General features: G+C 44.4%; 1 protein-coding gene across 2 annotated transcripts in view; it reads right to left on the bottom strand.

The window, feature by feature from the left end:
• Window positions 1-11,678, bottom strand: part of ptn (pleiotrophin) — a 33,110-nt gene extending 21,432 nt beyond the window's left edge. Inside the window, exon 1 of one of the 2 annotated variants that reach the window (XM_031898549.1) lies at window positions 11,312-11,678. The gene's annotated coding sequence lies outside the window, so the exon portion shown is untranslated. The remainder of the gene's footprint in view (window positions 1-11,311) is intronic. The other variant, XM_004912472.4, reaches the window with a different exon arrangement.
• Window positions 11,679-12,026: the final 348 nt, after the last annotated feature.

Genomic DNA, 12,026 nt, shown 5'->3' with positions numbered 1-12,026 from the left:
TTCCTGCTGAATTGTGCTTAGTACAGGGGGATCCCTATGTGCCATAGTTTTATGGTATCTCTCTGTACAGGCTATGAGCAAACTTAGGGGGCTGTTCCTGCTGAATTGTGCTTAGTACAGGGGAATCCCTATGTGCCATAGTTTTATGGTATCTCTCTGTACAGGCTATGGGCAAACTTAGGGGGCTGTTCCTGCTGAATTGTGCTTAGTACAGGGGAATCCCTATGTGCCATAGTTTTATGGTATCTCTCTGTACAGGCTATGAGCAAACTTAGGGGGCTGTTCCTGCTGAATTGTGCTTAGTACAGGGGAATCCCTATGTGCCATAGTTTTATGGTATCTCTCTGTACAGGCTATGAGCAAACTTAGGGGCTGTTCCTGCTGAATTGTGCTTAGTACAGGGGGATCCCTATGTGCCATAGTTTTATGGTATCTCTCTGTACAGGCTATGAGCAAACTTAGGGGGCTGTTCCTGCTGAATTGTGCTTAGTACAGGGGAATCCCTATGTGCCATAGTTTTATGGTATCTCTCTGTACAGGCTAGCTACAATCAAACCGGTCTCTGTGCTCTATATATCTCATATGTATTAAGTGCCCCATGGGCTGGTATTGCCCCACTAGGATCTAACCCCCTAGGACCTGTAATCCATAGCCCTATTAGCCCTCTCCGTTACACACACAGATTGGAGCGCAAGCTTTGCCATCTGTTCCCCCCCTGACTTCTAATCATGGTTGTACCTTTCGCCCTCTGCCATCTGTTACACTAACTGTCAGCTGGCATCTTGGGGGGGCTATTGTGCAGTGGCACCAAGTGACAAAGTACCTGAAACTCACACAGGGAAAAGCATAATCTGTAACCCCCCCCAATGAAATATAGAAATATAACTGGGTTCCAGTGTAAACGAGCGACAGGTAAGTAGATAGTGTCCACATACTGTACTGTCTAAGGGAAACACTATGGCACCCCCTACCCATATGTATTAATACAAATATACAGAGAAGGAATGCTCTGGGCACACAATAAGCTGTACCCCCATACTGTACTGTCTAAGGGAAACACTATGGCACCTCCTACCCATATGTATAAATACAAATATACAGAGAAGGAATGTTCTGGGCACACAATAAGCTGTACCCCCATACTGTACTGTCTAAGGGAAACACTATGGCACCCCCTACCCGTATGTATAAATACAAATATACAGAGAGGGAATGTTCTGGGCACACAATAAGCTATACCCCCATACTGTACTGTCTAAGGGAAACACTATGGCACCTCCTACCCATATGTATAAATACAAATATACAGAGAAGGAATGTTCTGGGCACACAATAAGCTGTACCCCCATACTGTACTGTCTAAGGGAAACACTATGGCACCCCCTACCCGTATGTATAAATACAAATATACAGAGAAGGAATGTTCTGGGCACACAATAAGCTGTACCCCCATACTGTACTGTCTAAGGGAAACACTATGGCACCTCCTACCCATATGTATAAATACAAATATACAGAGAAGGAATGTTCTGGGCAAACAATAAGCTGTACCCCCATACTGTACTGTCTAAGGGAAACACTATGGCACCTCCTACCCATATGTATAAATACAAATATACAGAGAAGGAATGTTCTGGGCAAACAATAAGCTGTACCCCCATACTGTACTGTCTAAGGGAAACACTATGGCACCCCCTACCCATATGTATAAATACAAATATACAGAGAAGGAATGTTCTGGGCACACAATAAGCTGTACCCCCAATTTGGCACCTCCTTTGCATATGAAAAATGAAAAAATACAGAGAATGAATGCAGTAGGAAGGGGTCGGGCCACAGACTGATATTAAGTACAATAAGTTGAATATAAACCTTGTTCTTTTAATGCTGAAATGGCAAGTCGTCAATAGAGCTGCCATATTTAGTTTACCCTTGAGATTAGCAAATTGCAGAAGGACCAAGACGACAATCTGGCATTTCTGACAAACGCCTGAGGGCAGAGAGGGAGAATCACTGGCCGGCTGCCGTCTTCATATGGTGGAATATAGATGGAGCCTTCAGCAAAGAACTTGGACCTGTCCCCTTGGAACGACAGATTCTTCTTCCAAACTCCGGATCAGACGAGTATAAATAACTTCCCAGCTCATTATAAGTTCTGAAAGCATAAAAATCTACAGCAGACCCCATCCTATTCCACAGAACTTTTATACATCTCTCCCTGCCCCAATGGAGCTTAATCTAGGATGCCATCGCATTTCCACACACTGGGGGCAGTCCTGTCAATAGCCAATTGACGTGCCGGTATATTAAGCAGTATAGTAGCGATTGTGCCTGGGCTGGAATCGAACCTAGGACCCCAGCAGTGAGTCCTAGGTTCGATTCCACCCAGGTCACTATCTGCAGCAACAGGTAATATACATTTTTTTAATATACAGAATGATCTGTGCAACTGAAATAATGTATCACATGACAGATTTGTAAAGATCATCAGTGATTAAAGTGTTAAGGAGCAAATTAACCTGCCAGTATGTTTAAGGAGTATGGTAGCAATGGTGCCTGGGCTGGAATTGAACCTAGGACCCCAGCAGTGGATCCTATGTTCGATTCCACCCAGGTCACTATCTGCAGCACCAGGTAATATACATTTTTTTTAATATACAGGATGATCTGTGCAATTGAAATAATGTATCACATGACAGATCTGTAAAGATCATCAGTGATTAAAGTGTTAAGGAGCCAATTAACCTGCCGGTATGTTTAAGGAGTATGGTAGCGATAGTGCCTGGGCTGGAATTGAACCTAGGAACCCAGCAGTGAGTCCTATGTTCGATTCCACCCAGGTCACTATCTGTAGCACCAGGTAATATACATTTTTTTAATATACAGAATGATCTGTGCAACTGAAATAATGTATCACATGACAGATCTGTAAAAGATCATCAGTGATTAAAGTGTTAAGGAGCCAATTAACCTGCTGGTATGTTTAAGGAGTATGGTAGCGATAGTGCCTGGGCTGGAATTGAACCCTGGACCCCAGCAGTGAGTCCTATGTTCAATTCCACCCAGATTACTATCTGCAGCAACAGGTAATATACATTTTTTTAATATACAGGATGATCTGTGCAACTGAAATAATGTATCACATGACAGATCTGTGAAGATCATCAGTGATTAAAGTGTTAAGGAGCCAATTAACCTGCCGGTATGTTTAAGGAGTATGGTAGCGATAGTGCCTGGGCTGGAATTGAACCTAGGACCCCAGCAGTGGGTCCCAGGTTCAATTCCACCAAGGTCACTATCTGCAGCACCCGGTTATATACATTTTTTTAATATACAGGATGATCTGTGCAACTGTATAATAAATAACGTATCACACGATTGATCTGTAAAAGATTATCAGTGATTAAAGTGTTATTTTTCAAAAAAATTAAGAATAATAGTAAATTGTAGAGAAAATGGCCACCAACCCCCCAAAAAGGTTAAAAAGGTCTTTCTGAATTTTGGTATAAATGCCCCTTTAGGTGCAAGTAAGAACCTACAAGCAGAATGGGAATTTCCCAGCAGGGAAAGCCTAATACCTGCACAAACATGAGTACAAATCAAGTTTACTTCCCCTTTAAAAACCATATACATGCTGTTGCTGTTTTGGTCTTTCTCGTTTCCAGGGACACTCATAGCAGAGAGTGAAAAATGAGAGCAGGCAATGCTTGAACCTTCCCCAGGCCCCCAACAGAGCGACTGAATAAATCCCATTCAACGGGGAAGGAAAGCACGAAGGGGGAAGAATGAGCGGAGAGGGAACAATATCCTCACCAAGCTGCACTATACCCGGCGGCACAATGGGCCGATTTCATGGGATATATACTGAGATGTTTGCACTAAACGTTGGAAAAGGGGGTGAGTTCAGGGCTAGTTTTATGGAAGGGAGAGAGAAATTGTGCCTGTAAAATTCTTCTTCAAATACACTATTACATAGGGTGATAACAGGTGGCTTTGGGGCATTCTGGGAGTTGTAGTCCCAAAACAGCTAAAGGCTAATAAGATGGATCTCCCCTTTTCAGACAGCTAATTTTAATGCTTCATCCTGGCATCCAAATAACTGCTCATTTCCTACCCACCCCCTCCCCAACAGTTCCTATGGTTCCTCCAGCTTTGGTTTCCATCTCAATCTTCTTCTGTTCCCCCATGTTCCCAATGTACGGCTGTATCAATTCATATGGTTCCTCCAGCTCTTGTTTCTACGTGAAACCCCTTTCAGTTCCCCCATGTTCCCAATGTATGACTGTATCAGTTTTTATGGTTCCTCCAGCTCTTGTTTCTACCTGAAACATCTTCTGTTCCCCCATGTTCCCAATGTACGGCTGTATCAATTCATATGGTTCCTCCAGCTCTTGTTTCTACGTGAAACCCCTTTCTGTTCCCCCATGTTCCCAATGTACGGCTGTATCAATTCATATGGTTCCTCCAGCTCTTGTTTCTACCTGAAAAATCTTCTGTTCCCCCATGTTCCCAATACATGACTGTATCAATTCATATGGTTCCTCCAGCTCTTGTTTCTACGTGAAACCCATTTCTGTTCCCCCATGTTCCCAATGTATGGCTGTATCAGTTCATATGGTTCCTCCAGCTCTTGTTTCTACCTGAAACATCTTCTGTTCCCCCATGTTCCCAATGTACGGCTGTATCAATTCATATGGTTCCTCCAGCTCTTGTTTCTACCTGAAACATCTTCTGTTCCCCCATTTTCCCAATGTACGGCTGTATCAGTTCCTGTGGTTCCTCCAGCTCTTGTTTCTACCTAAAACCCCTTTCTGTTCCCCCATGTTCCCAATGTACGGTTGTATCAGTTCCTATGGTTCCTCCAGCTCTTGTTTCTACCTGGAACCCCTTTCTGTTCCCCCATGTTCCCAATACATGACTGTATCAGTTCCTATGGTTCCTCCAGCTCTTGTTTCTACCTGAAACCCCTTTCTGTTCCCCCATGTTCCCAATGTACGGCTGTATCAGTTCCTATGGTTCCTCCAGCTCTTATTTCTACCTGAAACCCCTTTCTGTTCCCCCATGTTCCCAATGTACGGCTGTATCAGTTCCTATGGTTCCTCCAGCTCTGGTTTCCATCTGAATCATCTTCTGTTCCCCTATATTCCCAAGGTACAACTGTATTGGTTCATATGGTTCCTCCAGCTCTTGTTTCTACCTGAAACCCCTTTCTGTTCCCCCCATGTTCCCAATGTACGATCTATTGGTTCATATGGTTCCTCCAGCCCTTGTTTCTACCCCAAACATCTTCTGTTCACAGCTAGACAAGCCCACCACTGCTGGGGATAGAGTGGTTTTCACATATTTTTTCTTGCTGGTGGTCACATGATCTATCAACCTTCTGGTGGTAGCCTCTACCTATGGGGTTTATGACTGCTCTGTGAGTTAACTTTGTCACCTGCCCCATTATGGTGATGCCACAAGTTCCATGGGGAAGAAATACTGGACAGTCACCCTCTTTATGTAGAACCCATAACCACCATGTCTCCAGAGAAGCACTAATGCCTTTCCCTAGAATTCAAACCCAACTAAACAATATACCCTGCCTCCTAGGGTGGCCCCTTGTTCCCTACCTCAGTAACTTCTGTTACACAATGAAGTTGGCTTAGCAGACATCACTGGAGAAGAACAAGAGACCCTAGTTGATGAAACCATCAGGCCTCTGGGCCAACATCTTCTTGGTTACTATCCATCTCTCGGTAACACTTGCCAAACCTGCCCTAACAATCCCAACCCCTGCCAAGCATTTTCATACATACAACTATGTAGGATGGGGTGTTTTGGTCTAATATAATTAGCAATGTGTTCCCTGTTTTGTTTATTATAATGTCAGTGCCAGTGGCCAATTATGGTCCTCTCTGGTCAAATCTTCTTAGTAGAACTTGAAGGTCAACTTAAACATCCAACTCGAAATACATGTAGGTGTAATGTTCAATTGAGAAGATGCCAGTGGAAGAAAATGTGTTGGGAAGTCAACATGGCCGACAGGGACAAGAGACTAAACTTGGTATCAGTAAGTCCCTGGCAAACTGCATGAGTGAGTTAATTAGAATGCTCATTTGTCTTCTAGGGACAGACAACCAAACTATTTAAGTCAGTGATCCCCAACCAGTGGCTCGGGGGCAACATGTTGCTCCCCAACCCCTTGGATGTTGCTCCCAGTGCCCCCAAACCAGGGAGTTATTTTTTAATTCCTGACTTGGGGGCAAGTTTTGGTGGAATAAAAACAAGATTTCCTACCAAATAAAGCCCCCTGTAAGCTGATAAGGTGCATAGAGGCCCTTATTTGGCTCTTCTATGAACCTTGATGGTGCTTGTGTTGCTCTCCAAGTTATTTTACAATTGACTGAGGCTCACGAGTAAGAAAGGTTGGGGACCCCTGACATACTGCCTCCATCTTGCCCTACTGTCCCATCTTGTCCTACTGTCCCATCTTGTCCTACTGTCCCATCCTGCCCTGCTGCGGAATATGTTGGCGCTTTATAAATAACTGTTAATGTAATGTAATGTAATACTGTCCCATCCTGCCCTACTGTCCCATCCTGCCCTACTGTCCCATCCTGCCCTACTGTCTCCATCTTGCCCTACTGTCTCCATCCTGCCCTACTGTCCCATCCTGCCCTACTGTCTCCATCTTGCCCTACTGTCTCCATCTTGCCCTACTGTCCCCATCTTGCCCTACTGTCCCATCTTGCCCTACTGTCTCCATCTTGCCCTACTGTCCCATCTTGCCCTACTGTCTCCATCTTGCCCTACTGTCCCATCTTGCCCTACTGTCTCCATCTTGCCCTACTGTCCCATCTTGCCCTACTGTCTCCATCTTGCCCTACTGTCCCATCTTGCCCTACTGTCTCCATCTTGTCCTACTGTCTCCATCTTGCCCTACTGTCCCATCTTGCCCTACTGTCTCCATCTTGTCCTACTGTCTCCATCTTGCCCTACTGTCTCCATCTTGTCCTACTGTCCCCATCTTGCCCTAATGTCTCCATCTTGCCCTACTGTCCCATCTTGCCCTACTGTCCCATCTTGCCCTACTGTCTCCATCTTTCCCTACTGTCCCATCTCTCCCTACTGCCTCCATCATAACCTACTGCAGTGATCCCAAACCAGTGGCTCGGGGGCAACATGTTGTTCCCCAACCCCTTGGATGTTGCTCTCAGTGCCCCCAAACCAGTTATTTTTTAATTCCTGACTTGGGGGCAAGTTTTGGTTGAATAAAAACAAGATTTCCTACCAAATAAAGCCCCTGTAAGCTGATAGTGTGCATAGAGGCCCCTAATAGCCAATCACAGCCCTTATTTGGCACCTCCATGAACTTTTATGGTGCTTGTGTTGCTCCCCAAGTCTTTTTACATTTGACTGTGGCTCACCAGTAAGAAAGGTTGGGGACCCCTGATCTACTGTAAGTCATATAATTGCATAAATAAATCTCTCCCTGGGCAGTTTCCAACCCAAATTTAATTATAAATGCAAGAGGACCGTCTAATTCTTTTGTCTACAGCAGCAATTCTCAACCTGTGGGTCGGAACCCCTTTGGGGGTCGAATGACCCTTTCACAGGGGTCGCCCAAGACCATCGGAAAACACATATTTCCGATGGTCTTAGGAATAATTTTATGGTTGGGGGTCACCACAACATGAGGAACTGTATTACAGGGTCGCGGCATTAGGAAGGTTGAGAACAACTGGTCTACAGGGTTAATTCTGTCCCGTGCCAATGTGCTCGCTGCACACAATCTTGCATCTTGGGTGATACTTTTGCAGCCATAAATTCAGACCCTCAGATGGATAAACATGCCTTAGATGTTCTGCCCAGGGATTGTTTACCAGCTGCTTGGCCTTTGGTGCCACCTTGGCACGGCGTTTGGGAAGCTGGAGACCAAGCTGTGTTTGCTCGGTGGCCTGTACTGAATGTCGGAGAGATAGAAAACATCTGGCGCGAGGGAGCCTGCCAAATAGCAGCTTAGCCGAGATGTTTCACAGCTCTGAGCTTGTACGTCCAGCTGGTTAGAGAGCTCAGGTACAAGCTGTCTATTAATATCTCCTCAATCCTATTAAACCGCTCGCAAGTCGCACAATGAGGCCGCCGGCTTGGAGATCAGCTGAATATCTGTGCCAGGCGAATGCTTACGGCGGGTTGTTCACCTTAAAATGGGGTTTCCTGCAGGTCTCCAGCTTAAGAGTTAAACATATTTGCGCCTTGTAGGAAATCTACGAAGTATATCCCATTATTTAATAGGAGAATGTGTTCAATATCGCTGCCAAACAACTTCACACTCCCCAGTGATTCTCTACATTTCTGTCTCCTTTGAATAAAGTTGTCTGTTGTTGATAGAATGAGTTTAAAACTCTTCAGTAAGTCATGGAGGGCCCTTAATGTCCTACATGTACAGGTTCCTAGGAAACACTAACCCAGGGGTGGGCAAACTTTTTGGCTCAGGGGCCACATGGACTTACAGACGGGCCGGCGTTACGCCCAGGGCTGCCATCAGAATTCACGGGGCCTCTCAACTCCACCCAAGCATCCCCCCAGCATTCTATAGCTCCCCCCCAGCATCCTTCAGCTCCCCCCAGTATCCTCCAGCTCAACCCCCAGCATCCTCCAGCTCCCCCCCAGCATCCTCTAGCTCCACCCCCAGCATCCTCCCGCTCAATTCCCCAGCATCCTCCAGCTCCCCCCCAGCATCCTTCAGCTCCCCCCAGCATCCTCCAGCTCAACCCCCAGCATCCTCCAGCTCCCCCCCAGCATCCTCTAGCTCCACCCCCAGCATCCTCCCGCTCAATTCCCCAGCATCCTCCAGCTCCCCCCCAGCATCCTTCAGCTCCCCCCAGCATCCTTCAGCCCCCCATCATCCTTCAGCTCCACCCCCAGCATCCTCCAGCTCCATTCTCCAGCATCCTCCAGCTTCCTCCCAGCATCCTCCAGCTCCATTCCCCAGTTCCCCCTATAGTCCTTCCCAGCATCCTCCCACCAGCATCCTTCATCTCTCCCACCCCCCCCCCCCACCCCCATGGCTCCCTGCATCCTTCGGCTGCCTCTGACCCCCTCTCCCCACTGCATCCTTTTATATGGTTGCGCCCCGTGGGTGCTGACGTCACTCGCACACATGGGGCACAACCAATCAGGGCCCGCTATTCTTTTAAAGGGCCGGAGCCGGCGGGCCAGATTAAAAAGGCCAGCGGGCCGTAGTTTGCCCACCCCTGCACTAACGTAATGGAACTCATGTTCAGGAGAGCACCAAAAGCCATAAAGTTGGCATGGAATTGAGGTCACCTCGCTTACTGGATTCTTTGATCATTTGATATTTGAATGTATTTTTATAAAAATTATAACACAAAGAGAGGTCTGATACACAAATGGTTCAAGTGAGGACAGGACCGGCCAAGCCAAAGTTGAAATAAAGACCGGGAGGAGAAGCGTAATAGGTTTGACAACCAGATGACTGAAGTCTGGGCTAGTCAACCTCAAAACCATCACTAGAAATGTATTATAATGTAGGCGGGGCTTCATATCATTTTGGATTCATCTGCTCTTGGGTGCAATAGTAAGAGTTCCCACTGTTCAAGACATTGTCCAAGACAAAAGGTAAACTTGATATTGTCTCAGTCTAGTCTGAGTCTCAGTGGTATTACTAAATTGTTCCCCCCAAAAAATTCCCCCTTATTGTTTTCAGTATCACCCAGCTTCAAGGAGAAGTTTATCCCCTCATTGTTTTCAGTTTCACCCAGCTTCAAGGGGAAGTTTATCCCCTCATTTTTTTCAGTTTCACCCAGCTTCAAGGGGAAGTTTATTCCCTCCTTGTTTTCAGTTTCACCCAGCTTCAAGGGGAAGTTTATTCCCTTATTGTTTTCAGTTTCACCCAGTTTCAAGGGGAAGTTTATTCCCTCATTGTTTTCAGTTTCACCCAGCTTCAAGGGGAAGTTTATTCCCTTATTGTTTTCAGTTTCACCCAGTTTCAAGGGGAAGTTTATTCCCTCATTGTTTTCAGTTTCACCCAGCTTCAAGGGGAAGTTTATTCCCTCATTGTTTTCAGTTTCACCCAGCTTCAAGGGGAAGTTTATCCCCCTCATTGTTTTCAGTTTCACCCAGTTTCAAGGGGAAGTTTATCCCCCTCATTGTTTTTGTTTTCACCCAGCTTCAAGGGGAAGTTAATCAACTCATTGTTTTCTATTTAACACATTTTCAAGGGGAAGTTAATCCCATCATTGTTTTCTATCTCACCCAGTTTAAAGGGAAACTTAAACATATGAGCGCCAATGCTCCTAAATTGGTCGCTGGAGCAATTCCTGTTTGGGGGAAAAATAAAAGAGGATTCATGGAAACGAACTTCAACTTTTTTGAGGTTGAACAATAGTTTCAACTCGAAAAATTCGGGATTTTCGAATGTAAACTTGAAATTTCCATACGAACAATTCAAGCGTTTTATAAATCGAGTTGAATTCGAATTTATACCATGTCGAGTTTATACGACTTTCAAGGCCAAACAAACCCAGAATTTTAGTAAATGTGCCCCCCAAAGTTTTTCAACAGTGTTTTTGTCTTATGAAAAATTCCAAAGGAACAAAGTATTTTCAATTGAATCAAATTCACGTCATTCAAAGAGCCGAAGCCGAAGCATACAAAGTATCCTACCCCCCTCGTCACAAAACTTCTTTATTAAAAAGAAACCATCCACCGGCCAAAAAAAAAAAAGCCATCCCATCAAGCATGCAGAGTGGGTCACGGGGGGCCATGGCAGCACAAAACCTACATTGTCCCTTCCCTGGAAAGACACGGATCAACATCGTATCATGTGCATATTTCGAGGATTTGGGGGCCGCCAGGAGGTGGAGCTATAAAATATAATTGTTTTTCTTCGCTCTCTACATGAGGCTTGGGTCTCTACTGTGTAGATCAGCTTGGTTCCAACAAGAAACCCATATTAAAAGATACAACTGGTGTCTATGTTGCCAATAAATCAATGGGCAAAATATTAAATAGGGGGGTAGAAAAAATATCATATTTTTCCACTTGTTTTCAAGCCAACATATTCCCTTGTAAACATGTCCCCCTTGGGGAACTCAATAATAATTGGCCTCTGTTATTCTCACCCAAACAATAAATGCAAATAATCCGTCACCAATGTATTTTTTTTTAAATACAATGACCCCATATTTCATTTGTATCCACATAAAGTAAATGAGAACAAGAAATATTTAATTCAATAAATCAAAAAGATCTTCTCCATGAAAGTCCAGAATATGATAGAGACAAGTAATAAGAAGAGACTTACTTGGAAGCTGCCAGGAGCTGAGCTAATGTTTCCTTCGACTCTCCTTTCTCTCTGTTAATCCCTTGAAGATCTAAAAGAGAATCTTGTCCACAATCCTCTCTCTCTCTCTCTCTCTCTCTTCCTCTCTCTCTCTCTCTTTTTTTTTTTCAAGTAATTTTTTTATGGAAGTCTTAGCGTTTTTCCCCTTGAATGCAAACTTCTCCGGTGATGCTGGAGTTGGCTTGGCTGCTGCTGGGTGATTGTATAATTGTGTTTACATCTATGGGGGTAGAGTCTGCTCAGGACCAGGGAGAATGCTCTGACTCGTCTCTGTTTAGAGCAGGCACTGCCCTGGGAGTTTGTATGTTCAGTGTGTGTGTGTGTGTGTGTGTGTGTGTGTGTGTGTGTGTGTGTGTGTGTGTGTGCCAGAGACACAGCCAGGGGGGTTGCACTCTAAATTCTCCTGGGTGTGATATCAGAAGATCTTTAGCAAACACATTATCTTATTGGCTTCCTCATGATGTATATTCTCTCTTTTATTGTTTTTCTTTCTGCCTTTTTGATAGTTAATTAATGAGAAGTTATTTTTGTATTTTATTTATATTTTTATGTATATTATATATATTATATTTATACTATATTTACATTTTAGATTTATTAATATATTTATACTATATTTGTATTTTATATGGGGTTTTTTTCATTTTATCTATACTATATATTTTATATTTATTAT

This window comes from Xenopus tropicalis, chromosome 3, assembly GCF_000004195.4.
Source record: "Xenopus tropicalis strain Nigerian chromosome 3, UCB_Xtro_10.0, whole genome shotgun sequence".
NCBI lineage: Eukaryota > Metazoa > Chordata > Amphibia > Anura > Pipidae > Xenopus > Xenopus tropicalis.
This window is presented reverse-complemented; position numbering and strand designations above follow the sequence as displayed.